Source organism: Canis aureus, chromosome 12, assembly GCF_053574225.1.
Source record: "Canis aureus isolate CA01 chromosome 12, VMU_Caureus_v.1.0, whole genome shotgun sequence".
Classification (NCBI taxonomy): Eukaryota; Metazoa; Chordata; class Mammalia; order Carnivora; family Canidae; genus Canis; species Canis aureus.
Genome location: NC_135622.1, coordinates 62,715,277 through 62,733,221, shown reverse-complemented (window position 1 = coordinate 62,733,221; position 17,945 = coordinate 62,715,277). Strand labels below are relative to the sequence as shown.

General features: G+C 51.8%; 1 long non-coding RNA gene across 1 annotated transcript; it reads left to right on the top strand.

The window, feature by feature from the left end:
• Window positions 1–2,018: 2,018 nt before the first annotated feature.
• On the top strand, window positions 2,019–9,994 carry LOC144281319 (uncharacterized). The gene is made up of 5 exons (XR_013349896.1): window positions 2,019–2,783; window positions 2,887–3,056; window positions 5,995–6,172; window positions 6,565–6,840; window positions 8,372–9,994. It is a non-coding gene; the product is annotated as an uncharacterized LOC144281319 (long non-coding RNA).
• Window positions 9,995–17,945: the final 7,951 nt, after the last annotated feature.

The following is a 17,945-nucleotide window of genomic DNA, read 5'->3' as shown; positions in this document are numbered from 1 at the left end:
CCCTGATAGCCCACCCAAAGTCGGTGAGCCTCAGCGTACTCGTTTGGGTTTTTTCATTGTTCATAATCCACAAAAATGGGTGATTTATACGTGGAACTGGCTGATCGATGACCAAAACCGTGTGGCATTTCTAAGTCCTTGAGGTTATACTAGTGTTTTTTTTTTTTTTTTAAGATTTTGTTTATTTATTCATTCATGAGAGACAGAGAGAGAGAGAGAGAGAGAGAGAGAGGCAGAGCCACAGGCAGAGAGGAGAAGCAGGCTCCATGCAGGGAACCCGATACAGGACTCGATCCTGGGACCCCGGGGTCACGCCCTGGGCTGAAGGCGGCGCTACACCGCTGAGCCACCGGGGCGCCCGTTACACTTATCTTTAATTTTAAACACCAAAGCTGGGTTGGTTCGCAGTGAGCTCATGGCCTCCTGCTTCCCTACGGGACGAGACGTGGGCCCTCGGGGGCTTGACCTCCAGCAGGCGGAGGGGCAGGGGCTCCCAGGAATCTCCTCCCTGGGCTTGCGCCACCTGGCTTTTCAGGGCACTTGGTCTTGCTGGACAGAGTCAGTACACATAGTTCTTCCTAATCACCAGTCGTAATGCGTGCATGACAAGACCATCGCTTACCCTCGTGTGTCCGACGGGTAGTGAGTTCGCGGTGGAGAGAAAGCGCCACACTCGATAGCCGCAGGCCGCGAGGAAGTCGGGCCCGGCTCACGCCCGGCCCAATCCTGGAACGATGATCTCTTTGTTGCCATTGCACTGTCGTCTTCTGTGCTTTTTATTTCCAAAGATAGGAGAGGCCTCCTAGAGCCAAGTCGTGCCGAGTCTGAGCGTCAGGCCAGCCTGGCGCCCAGTGCAGCCCTGGAGGTGCCCTGGGACCGGCTGTCAGCCTGATGGAGGAGTTTCTTTTTGTTTAGATATTGAAGAATTGCAGCTAGCTGGGGGAGTTCTGTCCTTAGAATTGTATTTTTTTCAAGATTTAATTTATTTATTCATGAGAGGCAGAGACACAGGCAGAGGGAGAAGCAGGGTCCTCACGGGGAGGTGATGCAGGACTCGATCCCAGGACCCCAGGGTCACGACTTGAGCCGAAGGCAGACGTTCAACCACTGAACCACCCATGGATCCCAAGATTTTTATTTTAAAGATTTTATTTATGAGAGAGAGAGAGAGAGAGAGAGAGATCGGGCAGGGGGAGGAGCAGAGGAAGAGGGAGACTCGGGGCTCGATCTCACAGCTCTGAGACCATGATCTGAGCTGAAACCAAGAGTCAAACGCTCAACTGACTGAGGCACCAAGGGGTCCCTGCTTTTAGAATTTTTTAAGATGATGGGTGGGCAGCTACAGCCATCCTCACAAGTCCTGTGAAATAAATGTCAGAAGACATACAATTCTGGGCAAATTCTCTCATTGATTTCAGTAAAACCTAGTGGTTCATGGAGTAGACGGAGGAGCCTACCTGTTAATAACAAGCTCCATTTATCACTGAAAAATTAATGCATTTAAGAATCCAATATGATGTTACTAACACTTTTATTTGAAAGAACTCAACTTTGGCTCCCCTTCACAGTCTGATGATCGTTGTATAAGGCTGACACATATGTTTTATCTAGTGTTGGGCTTGGGTTAACGACAGATTGGTAAAATCCTATAAATGTTAGAGTGTCGTTGTCTATACTGTTGACAGTTTTTGGAGCCAACAATCGTTCTACCAATTACCAGGTAAGAGTCCCACCTTCTCATAATCTCTAAGCAGGTGCATGATGAAGCTGTATGGTGTGGAGGGAAACAGAAAGAGAGGCACGTAAATTAATACCATCATTATGGCGGTCACATTTGCCCTTTCCCATCTAGATGTTTTCTGTTTTTTTTTCCAAGACTATTTTAAAGGATTTCTGACTCTGTGGAATCCCTGGGTTATGGTGATGCGTGGGGAAATGATATCAGTGTCTACCCGGCTTCCAAGGACGTGTAGGAGCCCTAAGAGAACTCTCGGGTCTTTGTCAGCCTCCCCCCCCCCCCCCCCAATTCGGCTGAAAGGAATCAGAGCTCTTCTGTGAGTGTTGACGACACAAAGTCTTGCCATGGCACCTGGCAACTTTTTTATCTATGTGGTCACTTTTTAGTGGAAAGGATACCAAAACTGTTTTTGGATATTTACTTATTCATGAGAGACACACAGAGAGAGGCAGAGACACAGGCAGAGGGAGAAGCAGGCTCCATGCAGGGAGCCCAACGCGGGACTTGATCCCAGGACCCCGGGGTCATGCCCTGAGTCCAAGGCAGATGCTCAACTGCTGAGCCACCCAGGCCTCCCTGTTTTTGGATTTTATATTAATGGTGGACGACGCCATCATTTAAGACTAGAGGAAAATTAGTGTGTGTGTGTCTCATGTTAAAAAATGTTCCTCATGTAACTAAAACCTTATTAGGATCCAATGGTATTTAAAATACTATTTCCATTGTTTGCTTAGTGTAATTAATGACAAGAACATATGTGATTAGCCTCTGAGTTTTAGCAGTTGCTTTCCGTGAAGAGTTTGTGGTTCGACCTTTTTCACGGCGTGACTTTAATAGTATGATGCATCTAGACAAGACTTTAAAGACTCATGCATCCGATGATTTATTTGTTTGCATTCTTATTTCTACCCGTTCTTTCAAATGGATGAAAAATCACTCATGAGAAAGACGCGCCGACAGTGTAAAGGAGATGTGAAGAGACCCAACAGAATCACACAATACGTCGCATGAAATATTTAAAAAGTGAAAAGCACTGGAACTACAAGTATGTTAAATGTTAGTATAAAAAAACTCTGACCTGCATGTGATCGTTAAAAGTGTGTTCTTTGTTAACATTCGATTTTCCATTTCCTTTCACTGTGTCTCAGTGTGAAAACCTTTCCTTAAATGAAAAATAATAAAACCAGCACCATGGGCAGCACGACTGAAGATTTCATGGCACAGAGCCTGTTGGGGAAACTGAACCGGTGTTGGTGGTACGGCGTAGCGGGGACCTTGCTAGTGCCACATAAGGATGGAGACGGTCCCGCGGACACTGGTAAAATGTCTCTATTACAATGCTTGCTTAGCTTTTTATCAACTTAATTGACATATGCAATAACTGCATCATTTGAGCCGTGCGTTTTCAAGAATTCTGAAAAATGTATAGACCCACGGACCCGCCATTGATTCAAAATACGGAACATTTCCATCGTCCCCAAAAGTTGCCACTCCTTGGTGGTCCCTTTCTTCCTGCACACCTGGCCCCGGGCAACCACTGATCAGGTCTCTGCTGCTAAATTGTGGGGTTTTTAAAAATTCAATTTAATTAATTAAATTTATTTTTTTCACATTTTTAAAATTTAAATTCAATTTTCCAACATCTAGCTCATCCCATCACATGCCCTCCTCAGTGCCCATCCCCCAGTTACCCCATCCCCCCCCCCCCACTTCAACGACTCTTCGTGTTTCCCAGAGTGAGGAGTCTCTCACAGTTTGTCTCCCTCTCTAATTTTTCCCACTCAGTTCCCCTCCTTTCCCTTATAATCCCTTTCACTATTTCTTATATTCCCCTTATGAGTGAAACCATATAATGTTTGTCCTTCTCCAATTGACTTACTTCACTCAGCGTCATACCCTCCAGTTCCATCCATGTCAAAGCAAATAGTGGGCATTCATCTAAATTGCGTTTTTATAAGTAGAATTGGACACTATGTACTCTTTATGCTTTGTTTTCTAGAGGTTATGTCTTATGATTACTATTAAAATATGTTTTTTTTCTTACAATGATGGCTCTTTGGTTATGAACCTGCAAAAGAAACTGTTTTCATCACGAGAGCACACCTGAGCTCTGCAGGGAGATCCTTCCCTGACACTGTAATTCCTTTTCTGGGGTTCCTGTCACAAAGTACTACAAACAGGGTGGCTTAAAACTAACACATATCCTCTCACAGGACACCGGAAGTCCACGCTCCGTCTGAGACTCTGGGTAGGGTCCTTCCTTGCCTCTTACAGCATCTGGTGGTAGCCAGCAGTCCTTGCTGTCCTGATGGGCATCACCCTGCCCCCCACCTCTGTTGTCTCAGGGCATGCTCCTTGTGGGTCTGTCTTTGCCAGGCATTTCCTCTTCTTAGAAGAACCCCAATCTTTAGACTTAGGGTCACCTCAATCCAGTAGGACTTTGGCCTAGCTAAAGGCATCTGCAAAGACACTAACTCCATGAGAGTTCATATGCATGGCACTGGAGGTTAGGACCCGGACACGATGAACCCATAACCCTCAGCTATGTCATTGGCCCTGGGAGTGCAAGTATCTAGGGGGTGCTGGTTTTGTTTTTTTTATTTTTTAAATTTTATTTATTTATTTAGTTAGTTAGTTAAATAAATATTTAAATAAACAAAATATATTTGAATATTTAATAGATATTTAAATAAATTCATGAGAGACACAGAGAGAGAGAGAGAGAGAGAGAGAGAGACAGGCAGAGGGAGAAGCAGGCTCCATGCAGGGACCCTGATGTGGGACTCGATCCCAGGACCCCAGGATCACACCCTGGGCCAAAAGCAGGCACTAAACTGCTAAGCCACCCTGGGATCCCCGAGGGGGGTGCCTGCTTTAAACGATACCACGTGAACATTGAGAGCAGGAGGCAAGAATGGGTGTAGACTGAGTTCCCACTGCTGTGTGAAGGTTGAAGGAACAGCCAGGCCAGACGGAGGCCGAGGGCTAGGCTGCCTGGGACAAGCCCCCACGTCCCCGCAGGGTGGCTGTGTCAGGTGGACTCTGCTGACCGGGCCGTGGGCCGCGTGGGGCTGTTAGGACAGCACTACCCGAGAGAGAGTGAACGTGGGAGCCACACGTACAATTTCAAATTTTCTAGTAGCTGCATCAAAAGAAGTAAAAGGAAACAGGTAATATATATTAGTTTTAACAATATATTGTATTGGACCTCGTATTCCAAAATGTTATCACTTCTAGGTAATTACTATGAACATAGGAAGGAGGTTGTGGACTCTTTGTAGTAAGCCTTGGAGTCCGGTGCGTGTTTTACCTTCACAGTCCATCTCAGTTTGGGTAGCCACGTTTCAAGTACTCAGTAGTGACACGTGGCCAGTGGCCACCGTTTTGGGCAGAGAGTGAGAGAATGGTCATGGGAGGTCATGCCGGATTTGGGCATCACGGTGGGACCCCGCTGTGATGTGGAGCCAAGCGTCTGAGCCAGCCTCCGTGGACTGATGCTGCTTCTAGAACGTGTGACGTGAACCTTCTCCATCTCTGCAGCGCGCCTCTCAGAAGGGGAGCCAGGATGACGAGGAGCAAGAGGAGGGGTGCGGGGGGGGCACCGATTTCACAAATAAGAAGATCGGCTGGAAGCACGTATACTAGTCGCCCGAAGTCACCCATCTAGTAATGACAATCACACAGAACGGGTGCTCTCCACCGTGAGCCGCCTCTCCCCAGGCCTCGACCCCGAGCCTGGGAAGTGAGGGGCCCAGATGACTCCTCCACGAGCCCTGGAGACGTTATGTGTCAGCAGCGTCTTTGGCCCAACGGTGTACATGCCGATGTGCCGTTTGGCATGTGGCAGTAAGTCTTCCACGACCGTAACAGCTGGGGGTTGGGGACGCCTGCATTTCCATAGCTTCAGTGTTTGGCTGGAGGAATGATTAATGATAAAAGAAGAAAACAAATGGTCTGAAATCCAGATCCCTCAGCCAAGTCTCACATGGCTACGTCCCAGTAGTGATAAATAATAAAACAATGACATCACTCTCCCTGTGATCCAATATGGTGTGAAAGGAAAATAAATGGCTTATCGCTCGCGAGCTCCAGCTCTATTTTATATTGTTTTACTTCTTTTGAATGTGTTTTTCTCAGTTGCTTCAACACGATGAGCTGTGTTTCTATCAATTATACCCCAGCATTCAGCATATAAAACATTCCTCAACCAACTCACGGGGACATTTCATGTGCTCTTTTCCCGGTTGCTCCAAAAGCTCAGAACGCATTCGGGACGTAGTCACCCCAACCTCCAAACCACGGAGTCGCTTACATGCAGGCACCTGTGAAGACACGGTCCCGGCCCCCGAGCCTACACACGGGAATCTTTGGAAGTGAGCTGCAGATGACATGGCTTCAGCAGGGGACACACGTCACCATCTGCTTTAAGTCACTGTAAGTCCGCTGCTACGTGGACACAGCGCGTGGGCAAAAACGTGCCCCGTGGAGGGGGCGGCGGGGACGCTTGTCCAGGGCCCATGCTGGGGCGTTGACCCGGTGTCGCCGTCTTGGCACACAGTTCTTGTTCAGATCGCGCTGGTTCGGGGTGCCCCTGCCTTCCCTGGCCCGGGCGGCGGGGACCATGGAGCAGGGCCCCAGCTCCAGCCGTGGGGACCCAGGATTTGGTATTAATGCTCTGCCCTTAGTACGGGTTCAATAAGTGCCACTGATCTGTTTGACTGAACTTGGTTAGGTCACCTCCGTCCGTGTGACACCGCCCTAGGAATAGAGGGGAAGCCCTGTGCTCGTCCCCGTGTAAACTGTTTCACTGGCCATTGGTCCCCTAGGAGTCCTCATATTTAGGGTTTGCTGAAGCTCACTCACCTGTAAAAGTGGTCGAAGACTTCCCAGATCCCGCCGCCTCCGCATGCCCCTGGACGAGGATAGAAACACGACAAGGCGGTTTTCCTTTCAAGAAGCGGAATCTTCTTTTCCTCTGAAAATAAAAATTATGTGTGCTTGTTGTGTAAACTATTTGCAAAAGCCTGCGGTTGAGAACAAAAGACAATTTGCCACATCTCACCACCCAAGACAATGGCTGGGACTGGGGACAGCAGGTGCAGGTAAGGAGAGGACTCTTGGAACCCTTGGCGGGTTCTGCTTTGCCCTGCGGGGAATCTGAGGTTTCGTGGATACGATCCTACTGTCCCTTGTGCCCTGGGGTCACCTGCCCTGATGGGAGGGAGAGGAATTGTCCTGCACCCCCCGACAGGTTTTCCCACGCTGAGCCTTGGCTGGACCCCGGGTACCACTCGGGTGAGGGGTGGAAGCTCCAGGCTTGGCTTTGTGCTTGCCCGGCGTCAGGCAGGAAATGGTCTGGGAACAGCACTGCCACCCCAGGCCAGCCACCAGGCCTGGCACACCGGGGGTTCTGCGAGTGGTGGCTCTTCTGCTCCCACTTCTCTCCCCGGGATGTCGTGGAGACGTGGAAGGGAGTGTGCAGGGCCTCTGACCGTGGGTCCCCCTTGCCTCCTGGCCCAGGCTGTGTCCTGGTCCCCTACTTGCGGGGCTCTGGGCCACCTCACTTTGCAGTGAGTGTCTGGGATTTAAGAACCCCACAGGGCTGGCAGCAGAGGCCACTTTTCAAGGCACCAAGTGGGCATCTTAGTGTTACAAAGAGGTGACTTTAGGGCACCTGGGTGGCTCAGTGGCAGAGCATCTGCCTTTAGCTCAGGGCATGACCCCGGGGTCCTGAGATCAAGTCCTGCATCGGGCTTCCTACAGGGGACCTGCTTCTCCCTCTGCCTGTGTCTCTGCCTCTCTGACTCTCATGAATAAATAAATAAAATAAAAAACAAACCAAAAAACAAAGATGATTTTCTGGGCCATAAAGTTATCTTTAGAGCCCTGGCTTCCTCCTCTTAACATAGTGTCCATGTCCTAGGGCTTCCCCAAGGTTAAGTGAGGTCATATTTACAAGCACCAGCCTGTGGCTTTGGAAGGTGCTCCCCAAAGTCTCCCCTTGGACCGGGAGCAGCAGCACTTCCTCCTCGACTTGAGAGTATGATACGTTTCCTGGGCACAGCTGGAACCCTGAGAAATTCCTAAATGTGAGGCAGCCTTTTGTTAGTGGGGGCATTTAGTTTGATAGAAGATGCAGAGAATCACTTTTTTTTTTTTGATAGAGGAAGAGGTGGATCGTTCCTTAGTGTTGGACTTCTTTGGGAGTGAGAACGCTGCCGGGGGCTGTACCAGGCACCGCTCCTGCCCCACAGCTGTCAGATGGCGTGGGGCTAGGGTCTCGTTAAAGTGAAACCTGTTGCTTCCTCCCCTCCCCCCACTGCTGATTCTGCTAATTGAAAAAACTCAAGAAAGCTGTTCCCATGGAGGGAAATTTTTCCCATTTTCTTAGCAGCTCTGGGCACATGTTCTTTTTTTTTTTTTTTTAAGATTTTATTTATTTATTCATGAGAGACACAGAGAGAGAGAGGCAGAGACACAGGCAGAGGGAGAAGCAGGCTCCCTGCAGGGAGCCCGATGTGGGACTTGATCCTGGGACCCCGGGGTCACAACCTGGGCTGAAGGCAGATGCTCAACTGCTGAGCCCCCGGGCTTCCCCTGGGCACATGTTTCAATTCTTTGTTGTTTTTGAAGGACTGATGTGTATACACATACACACTGGAGATCCCTAAATGATTTGGCAACGATGAACATTTATTTGAAGTCTTCAGAGTTAACTCCTTTTGCAACTGCACACGAGCTCTACGATCAAACTAGGCGGTGGTTTTTGGAAGATGATTCGTACCTTCGAGCAATATGTGTTTAGATAATTTTGCTGAGTGTAAGACTGTTGGACTCCACCTATTGGAAGATCATGTTCTTCACCCACGTTCCTTACATCTGGACTTGGAGACACAAATACTTTTCCAAGTCCTTGTTTTGACTTTTCTTCTTGACTTTTCTCATGATAATCATCAAAGAAGGTGAATCTTTGAGCTGGAAAACAGCAACCGTAGATATAGAAAGAATCATTACAGGTGAACGCAAACCCCAGACCACGGCAATAACTCCCCTTGTTATTTTTAGAGTGACCGTCGTCAGCACATGGCGACTCCAAGTTCATTTAGGGGCTGCCAGAAACTGTAGCCAGTGGTGTGGACCCCGACATCAGGTCACAGGAAAAGGACCACGAGTCTGGACCAATAGCCCACGGGCCAGCGCGAGAGGCGTCCGTCCTCACCACGCGGCTCCTGCCATCGCCACCTAATGAGATGCAAATCGGGAAGCGTGACACGGAGCTTCTTGGAACTAATGAGATCCGGAATGGAGCCACACAGGTCTCGCCTCAGCGTGAGAACATGTGAGGTGACTTGTTTCTCAATGATTTGGGATTAATCGCAGACTTCTTACTGTTCGCTGAATATGCTCTGTGTTCTCACAGTGTGCGGCTTCGCTCACCAGCTCCGTCCCCCCCGACCTTGGCTGGTCAAAACCCACGGTCCTCTTAAGGCCCACGGGGCTCACCTCCTCCGTGCGTGCATGCGTTTCTGCAGAACGTTGTGTGCGCTTCAGTGGGGTTTTCACAGAGCCTGATGATGCATGTGTCTGGGTTGGCTCTGAGCCCTTTCTCTCTTTAGTCCATCTTTCAAGGCTGTCTCGTTAGGGACAGGATTAGGAGGGCACCAGGGTGCGAGCCCTTTGCATCCAACACTTCTTCCTTCTCGAGTGACCCCACACGGTGCCCTGCACAAAGGAAGCACCTGTTCAGGTGTGTCCACTCCCATGTACCCTTCCCCGTCCACCATCCCTATCATCTGCCCAAGTCACAAGGGCGGGAGGGGCCATCCATCCATGAAGACCCTGTGACCCCACCTTGGTAGCCGATCTATCTCTGGAAGCTCTTCGGATTTTGTTTATTTATTTATTTTTTAAAGATTTTATTTATTCATGAGAGACCCAGAGAGATGCAGAGACATAGGCAGAGGGAGAAGGAGGATCCATGCAGGGAGCCTGATGTGGGACTTGATTCCGGGACCCAGGATCACGTCCTAGGCCAAAGGCAGATATTCAACAGCTGAGCCACCCAGTCTAGATTTCGTTTCTCGACTAAATTAAAAATGATTATGGAATAAATAAAGGCATGGCATTAAATCAAGAGAAGTTTCTTCTTTTATTGTCCAGCCAACCAGCTAGGCCTAGATTAATTGTTCCCATTTGGTGCAATGTAAATTCTGTAACATCAGAGCAAGTTCATGGACAGTAAAATTCACTGAGGCTCAATTTTATACTTAGAGACAGACATGCCACTCTTGTTTGTTTTAGCCAGGTTACACTCATATATATCTCACAGCAGGGCTTTGCCCATGGGATCTTATTATTTTTGAGGCATGTTGAGTGTTAATTTTTTTTAAACCGAATTGCAGATAATACCTCAGAAGGAGAGAGTATTTCTTCATTAAATGGTAATGATCATATGGAAAGAGGATGATTACCTAGAAAAGGTTCAAAGGTTATTCAGTTATTTCGGAAAAATATATAAATAATAAAGATGTAGACACATAAGAGGTATACGTTAATACATTTCTAAAAAAAAAATCTTGGATTTTTATCTCATTATGAAGCCTTCCTGGGATGCAGAACAAATAATAGCAAAAAAAAAAATTTAAAAAGGCTTAAGATTTTTTTTTCTAAGGTAGAGATTGATGTCATATTTGGAAAAATGAAGAATTAGAGTTGGTATCCTACAACTTTCTAACAATTCACATAGACTTTTGGAGTGGACATTACATATGTGTGACCTGACTCGTAGTGAATATTTCTCCTTTTCTTGCTTGAATAAGAGAGTGGGTGTGGGACCTGCTTGTGAGCCCAGGAACACTTGACGTTGGCTGAGATGGGGGATGCAGAAAGACGGGCATCTTGTGGGAAGCCGAGGGTCGCGCAAACACGCAGAGACGCTGGTGGGAACGGAGGGTGGAACCGGAGGGGAAACGGCCACGCTGTGTAGAAAGTAGCGAATTTCTGTCACTGCCTGGACGGCTTAGGGGTCAGCATTAAACGGTGGGGACGAGGGGACCCGCCTTAGAAAACAGTGTTGTGTCGGTGCAGAGATGCTCTGGGATGAGCCCTGCCTGGAACCAGCCGGAGGCAGGGTGCGGACCCCCGACGCCGCCGGAAGCCGTGCTGGCCTGTCCTCGTGTGCGGCCCCCAGAGGCGCCTGGCAGGTGCCCGCTCGCCAATGCGTGCAGCCCGGGGACTGCACATCGGCGCTGCATGGTTGCGTGTGGTTCCCGGGCCTCCTGAGTGACGTGCTCCTACAGTCTGAGGGTCCGAGAGGTGCTCCGGGCGCCGGGGGCAAACCAGTTCATGTCTGCCGGTCGTGTCTCCGGGACCCAGAGCACGAAGGGCCTGGCCCCGTGTGCTGTGCAGCTCCTCCTTTGCGGGGTGATGGCGCTCAGACCTCACCCACGCAAGCCTGGGGTAGCAGGAGGTTGGAGCCGCCACCCCAGTGTCTCCCACTCGCACCTGAGAGCCAGCTGCACCCGCACGGCCTCACTCCTGCCCACGCCAGTCTGCAGTCTCCCCGGGGTGGAGACGACGTGGGTCGCCCTGCCTCTGAGCCCCAACTCCAGCCTCTTAGGGCCCGCTACCCATGCCTGTAGAACATTCGGGAGTTAAAAGAAAGCTAGTCATGTAAACGAACCAGGTTAAGATAATTTAGGGCCCCAAACACCAGCATGAGTGCTTGGGAGGTCCTGGAATTTATCCTCCTTTTAATCAAAGCCTCTACCCAGAAATCTTGAGAATATTCTATAGCCCTGAGCCCTTCAGCTGCAAATCAGCCATGCATAATATATCAGGAGATTCTTTTATTTTTTTAAAACAAGACAGATCATCAAACATGACAGGGTTAGTTTCTAGGTAGCTGAAATTACCCAAGTTCCATGACGTCCCGTGATTCCTCACCACCCACAAAAGGCATCTCTGGGTTGGAGAGTATCTTCGCACTGTGAGTACATCCCCTGTGGTCGTCCCGTGGGCCCTGTCCTGTGCTCATGTGCAGGTTGTGCTGTGTCTTGATGTGTGCCTCCAGCTGCTGGTCCTCGACGCTGTAGGTGTGGGAAGGCTGTCCTCCTCTTCTTCCAAGCAGGGCTGGAAGGACCAGGATGGCATACGGCACGGATCTCCCTGGGCAGAGGGGCCAGACAGCTCCCAGGTGAGCAGCCAGGTAAGGACGACTCCTGGGTGCGAGGAAGGGCATGTCTGTGGCAGGAAAACCCGGAGCCCAGCCCTTTATTTCATTTACTTCTTGCCACACACATTGAGGAAGAAACTTGTTGGGTGACTACTCTATGGTGCCGTGCAACGCAACCAGGAAACACATGTTCTGCTTCGGTTTTAGGGCAAAGCTTTTTAAACGCTTCCTGGGACATTGTGAATGACCATAGTCTACTACTGAGTGTGTATCCACACGCGTGCACACACATGGGATGGTACCTTCACTTTCAGAAAGATATTGGGCTGATTAGCAGTTTCAAATAAACAAAGATAGTGATTCTAGGGGCACCTGGGTGACTCAGTGGTTGAGCATCTGCCTTCGGTTCAGGTCGTGATCCTGGGTCCCGGGATCGAGTCCCACATGGGGCTCCCTGCAGGGAGCCTGCCTCTCCCTCTGCCTGTGTCTCTGCCTCTCTCTCTGCATCTCTCATGAATAAATAAATAAAAATCTAAAAGAAAAGAAAAAATGCGATTCTTGAGTGGGCTGCCTTCCAAAGGCAATCTTTTGTTGCTGAGAAACCAACTTAGGCCTGACCTAGCCCTAAAAAGCAAGGAAATAGCAACCAGAAACCCCTTTGCTTTATGATTGAAAAGGACCCCAAAAGTGGTAAGACCTGGCTTCCCCACGCCGGCCTTGCCCTGCCCTGTTTGTTGTGTATAATGATGCCACCACGATGACAATGCAAAGGAAGGACGCAGGGGAGGTAGAGTCAGAATGTGTTCTCATGGCAACCTAGGCACTCCTGGGGCACGTCCAGGATCCAGGATGTGCACCTCCCAGCAGAGATCCGTGATGGGTGGTGTCCACGGCCCCTTGGACGTGGGGCTCATATGGGTCTGGTTAAGTGGATATTGCTCACAGGGACACAGCGTGCCCTTGAACCACAGACTGGATTCTCCTGAGAAATGCTCGTAGAGTGTTGTCCCCGAGCCGCCATCCCAAACCGTGGGTTATTCTATCACAATGAAGGAGCAAAATACAAAAGAGGGTGTGGACCGTGTAATCGTCTTTGGCCTTTGTAGACTCCGCGACTCAGGATTCTCAAGATCGACTTTCCCAGCCAGAGAGGCTGAGCTCAGCGAAGAATCGAGACAGAGTTTTGGATGCCCTGTCCCACTCAGTTCCCACTCCCCGCGGGAGAAAACGTGTAAAAGGCGTCGTGCTGCTTGCTCTTGACCTCAGACGGACGTGGGGTTGTTATCTCACTGCGTGGCTGAGTTGGGAATACCAGAAATTATGATTTGAGTTTTTTCCAGATACTGTATCCCTTAGACATAACGCTCTGGTTGAACACAGCTCAACGCAGCCACTCGTGCAGTGTCGTTCGCGGGGAACCCGTCCTCCTCTCTGGGTTGGAATCATTTTTAATTAAAAAAGAAAGTGCCGAGGGTCCGCCGTGGCTCAGGCTTTCGGCTTGGCGCGGGAAGGCCCCCGGGGGCCTGGCGGATCAGAGGATCCCTGGGGACCCGCTGTCGCTGTCGTAGTGTATCTTTGCGGGCTCCTTTCGGGCCAGGTACGAAGCTCCTGCCGGCCGCTCAGTGAAGGCGTTTCAGGCCCCTCCCGGCCGGGCGGCCCCGAGCCTCACTGTCCCTCAGGACTTGCCCCCTGGCTGCCCTCACGGGGCTCCAGCCACAGAAGTTGAAGTTGGGTTCACCTTCGTTGAGTTTTAAGTCTTTGATCACGTCCACTACTGTTGAAATTTGGGACAACGCGGGGGCATTATCTCAAGGCGGCATTGGGCACAAGAGCTTCCCACGCGTGTTTGCGTGGGAGGAGGAAGACGAGTGACATCCGAGGACAAGAAGATGGTGGCTCCATCGTGACCACAGGCCCCCGGAAGAGACCGAGCCCCCTCAACCACCTGCAGAAAGCAGACCTGTTCGTCACCACCCACGAAAGAGAGAGCGGCCGCTAGTTCACTAGCGAGGAGGGAAAACTGTGACCATCTCCAGTGACCTAGTGACATTGTGCAAAAGCAGAGAAGAGCACAGGGAGGGGAGGTGCACTCCTCTCCGGGCCGTGGGGTCAGCTCCACACGCGGGGATCGGTCTGAACTCGAGGCTGGGGGTCTGCTCAGGGCCCTGGGTGTCCTCGGGGGCTCACGACCGGCCGTGTGCTGAGCTCTAGGCCTCCCACCCGCGCTGAAGGAGACGCGGAGCCTCACCCTGTGCCGATAAGGTCTGCAATCCAGTCCTAGTAGAACAGCATTGGAGGTTCAGAAAAAAAGGATTTTTGTTCCAAAAAAAGAACCTGGCCCAGTTTAGCAACAAGGCATGGCTTTATTTAAAACATCACGCTTCCCCGGCGGGGGTTGGGGGGCGGAAGGGGGCACCTGTGATGAACTGTCATGGGGTTCAAACTGGCATCGTCCTCTGCGTGAAGTACGGCTCGTCCTCAGGTGCCGCAGGTGAGTACAAAACCCAGTTTCCAAGGCTTAGTAGGAAGAAAGAATGTAAAACGGCTCATGAATCATTTTTTTTACATTGATTTCATGTTCAAATGAAAATCCGTCTGCACATATCAAGTTCAGTGAACCGTGTGGTTACAGTTAACTTCACCTCTTACCTTTTCCCAAAGTGTGGCGCGAGGGCGCTTCGACTTACGGACGTGGCTCACGGCCTTCTGACCGGGCGGCACTGCCCGGCGACACTCGCTTGCCTGGATTTAACTCAGAGGCACGTGGGCGAGGCTTCCTGCGTGTCTCCTTGCCTCTCCCTCCTCCTCTCCCTCCTCCTCCTCCTCGTCCTTCCTCCTCCCTCCTCCCCTGCTCTCCCCTTCTCTGCTTCTTCCCTGATCTGGTTCCCGGGGTCGCTCTGGTTCCCGACCACCCCGTGTTGGCTCTGGCATTCATGGCTGATCGGGAGCACATCTAGCACCGACCTGGTCCTGAAGGTTATGGAGCATCTGCGTGGGGCCCAGTGGCGGGGGGCAGCCCTGGAAACCCGGAAGACACACTCCAGCTCCGGGCGATGGGAATTCCCCGCCCTCGCTCCCTGCCCGCCTTCACGCCATGAGGAATCATTTCCACTCAGGATCCCGGGTCTGTGGGAAAAGCGAGCGAGCACTTGTGGACTTGGTGACTCCTTCCTGGAAGCTCCAAGCAGAACTTGTAACGCTGGGATCATCGTTGTTGGGGACTGGATCTTCGACCCCCTCCTTTCCCGGCGCCATGAGGGAGACGATGCAGTGACAGGTGAGCCCTACGTCGAGGAGCTCAGAGTGGGGAAGGCGGCCTGCTGCCCCTCACGTGCCGTCGGGTGGCGTGTGTCTAGGTGGCTCCAGGGCCACAGCGGGACTCCACCCTGGAGGCTGGGAGGTGCTTTTCCGTGGGGAGAAGCACCCCGAACACTCCCTAATGTACCCTCTTGTCTTCTAACCACTCCTGGTGTGAAGCCCCGTGGCAGCTTTCAGAGCATCTCTTCTGTGCTCTTCGCGGGGCTGGCACAGAGCAGGGCCGCTGGGGGCCAAGTGGCTGCCTCGGCCCGAGCCCCTCCACCCTCCCGGGCCTTCCTCTCCAGCACGGGTGTGGGTCCGGGGCAGACAGGGAGGCGGGAGCCCAATCAGGTGAGCGCTGTCGCCCTCCACCTACGCGGTCCCCACCGGAGCAGAAGGAAGCGTGGCCGTCAGCTCGCCCACTTCTGCGGGTGCGTTTGGGAAGGTGTGAGGGGCTCATCGCGGGAGCAGAGGACTGTCCGCTGGGCCCAGAGGGGGTCTCCTGCCACGATGAAAACCCAAATCAATTCTGTTAAAGAGGTGATGTCAGAGCTGAGTCCTTGCCTCCCCCGGATGCCTCTGGGAAGTGAAACTCAGCTCTGCAGGATGTCGCAAGCGTAACGCATCCCGGTGGACGGTGGACGGCTCGGCGACTCAGTAACGCAGAGAACCTACATGAGCCTCTTGAACTTTATCTTTGTTTATTTATTTTTTTGGTTGTAGTTAAATGGGGAAGCCTAGTTTAGCCTAGAAACCTTTATCATGTTTGTACGGCATCAGGAAAGTGTCGATGTCACATCGCAGGAATAGTCGGTCGGCAAGGGAACCGTGCGGCTCGTGACACAGAAGAGGAGGCGACACGTGATGTCTTCCTCGTTTCTCGTCTTCCTGGTGATTCCTCGTGGCCACTTAGGACGGCAGAGCCTCGTGGGGCACGTCTGTCCACGCGTGTCAATGGGCGCAGATTTGTGTCAGTGTCGGCACGTAATGAACAAACCTTTAAGAACTTCAGAAAGAAAGGCAGAGAGTTTTCTTCCAGCCCCAGTGAGGACAGGTGCCGGGACGTGGGGTCTTCATGAAGAAAAGCCTGCTCCAGCAGAGGGGCTTCTGGTGGAGGGTTGTGTTCAGTTTTTACACAAAAAGTCACAAATCACGAGACAAAGGACGTTTCAGAAAGCTGCAGACCTTAAGTCAAGCTTCCAGGACCTGCAGGGCTGCATGACCTTAACCTTGTGGGAACTCGGGAGTCTCCAAGTGCTGCTTCCTGCCAATGCTCTTTAGTGAAGCAGGTGCACGGAGTGGTGCGCTCGGGGCAGAAACAGAGCCTGTGCTTTGAGGTTTTCCCGCGTCCTTTTGTCCTCAGTGATGCTCAAGTGTCACATCCCTGGGAGCCCAGGGACAGGGCCTGCGAACTCAAGATGTTGGAAATGTCCTTTGCCATCAGAATGGGCATTCCAGCGGAGGCGGCGTGTCTCGCAGGTGGAGACACACGGGTGGAGACGTGGGCGTGGGGACAGGTGAGCAGAGAGGTGTGGACAGTGAAGAGTGTGAGCAAACCCCTGATGTGTGGATGGGTTTGGTCACCGCATGGAGTCGCTGCGAGGGGTCAGGCTAAGTGCACGTACTTTCATCCGCGTGGCTGTCTGTCACCTTCAACTCTTCCCTGCAGGGGAGCGTCTGGGAGGGCGACCACCGGGTCTCGGGGAGGATTCATGGAGGGCGTGGCGGCCGGGGCCCCTGGGGCCACCAGAGGGAGACCCGCCTCGCTCTGCACCGGCCCCAGCGCCTCGCGGGTTGTGTGCGGGGTCTGAGCCCCCCCGGACACCGCCGAGCCCCAGTCAGACTTCTCTGCTGGGAACAGCTGATGGAAACTCTAGGAACCTCAAGGTTCCTAAAAATGAGAGTGTTCGCTACGTGCTTGAGTTTCCCAAACCAACTGTTAACATTTTGGCTCAGAGCTCAGGGTCAAAGGAAACAAACGGTGGCAGAGGACTGTGGGCCCAGGTGGGTGTGGGCATGCCGTGGTCTGCCAGCGGGCCCCTGTCGCTCTGCAGATCGGACTTTTGAAGTTTATCTCGCCTCTCTGTTGGGGTTCCGACCTTCTGGGATCCCCAAACCTGCGCTAGATTGGGGATCGCGGGGCTGGGACTTGCAAAGGGGAGCATAAATCGGCAAAGTCCTCACGGGCACAGAGGAAGCACTTTCCCGTGGGTTCTAGGGTCTTCGGGGCACTTCCTGGAGTAAGGAAATGTTAACTGAACTGGAATCACAGTCAAGCGCAGAGTAGCGTATTCCAGTAAACACGCCCTGGGTCTCTTGCAGCCTAAAGTTTTGAGACTTAGGGTGATGCCCGTGGTCATGGGACAAGGGTTGGGGGGGCCATGCAGAGCGGAAGCCCGCAGATCCCGCTGTGGCTTTGAGGGGATGGCCTTGGCGACCGCTCCTACCACTTGCACCTGGACAGGGGTGCCCGTGAGCGCGTTCCACGTCATCGCACTGCAGACCGCAGGCCTGGAATCCCGTGTCGACATCCGTGTGCACGATTGATCTGGGGGAGGAACCAGAGATGAAAACAGAGAGCCAGAGCTCCTCGCGCACCAGAGATTTGCTATTTGATGCCAAAACCCAAGTCCTGATGCGGGAGGCATCAAAAGGGGCTTTACGGTGTCGGGATCCCGGTGCTCAGAGTCACTGTGCCTTCGCCCCGCTGCCCTGCAGGAGGACCGTCCCCGCAGC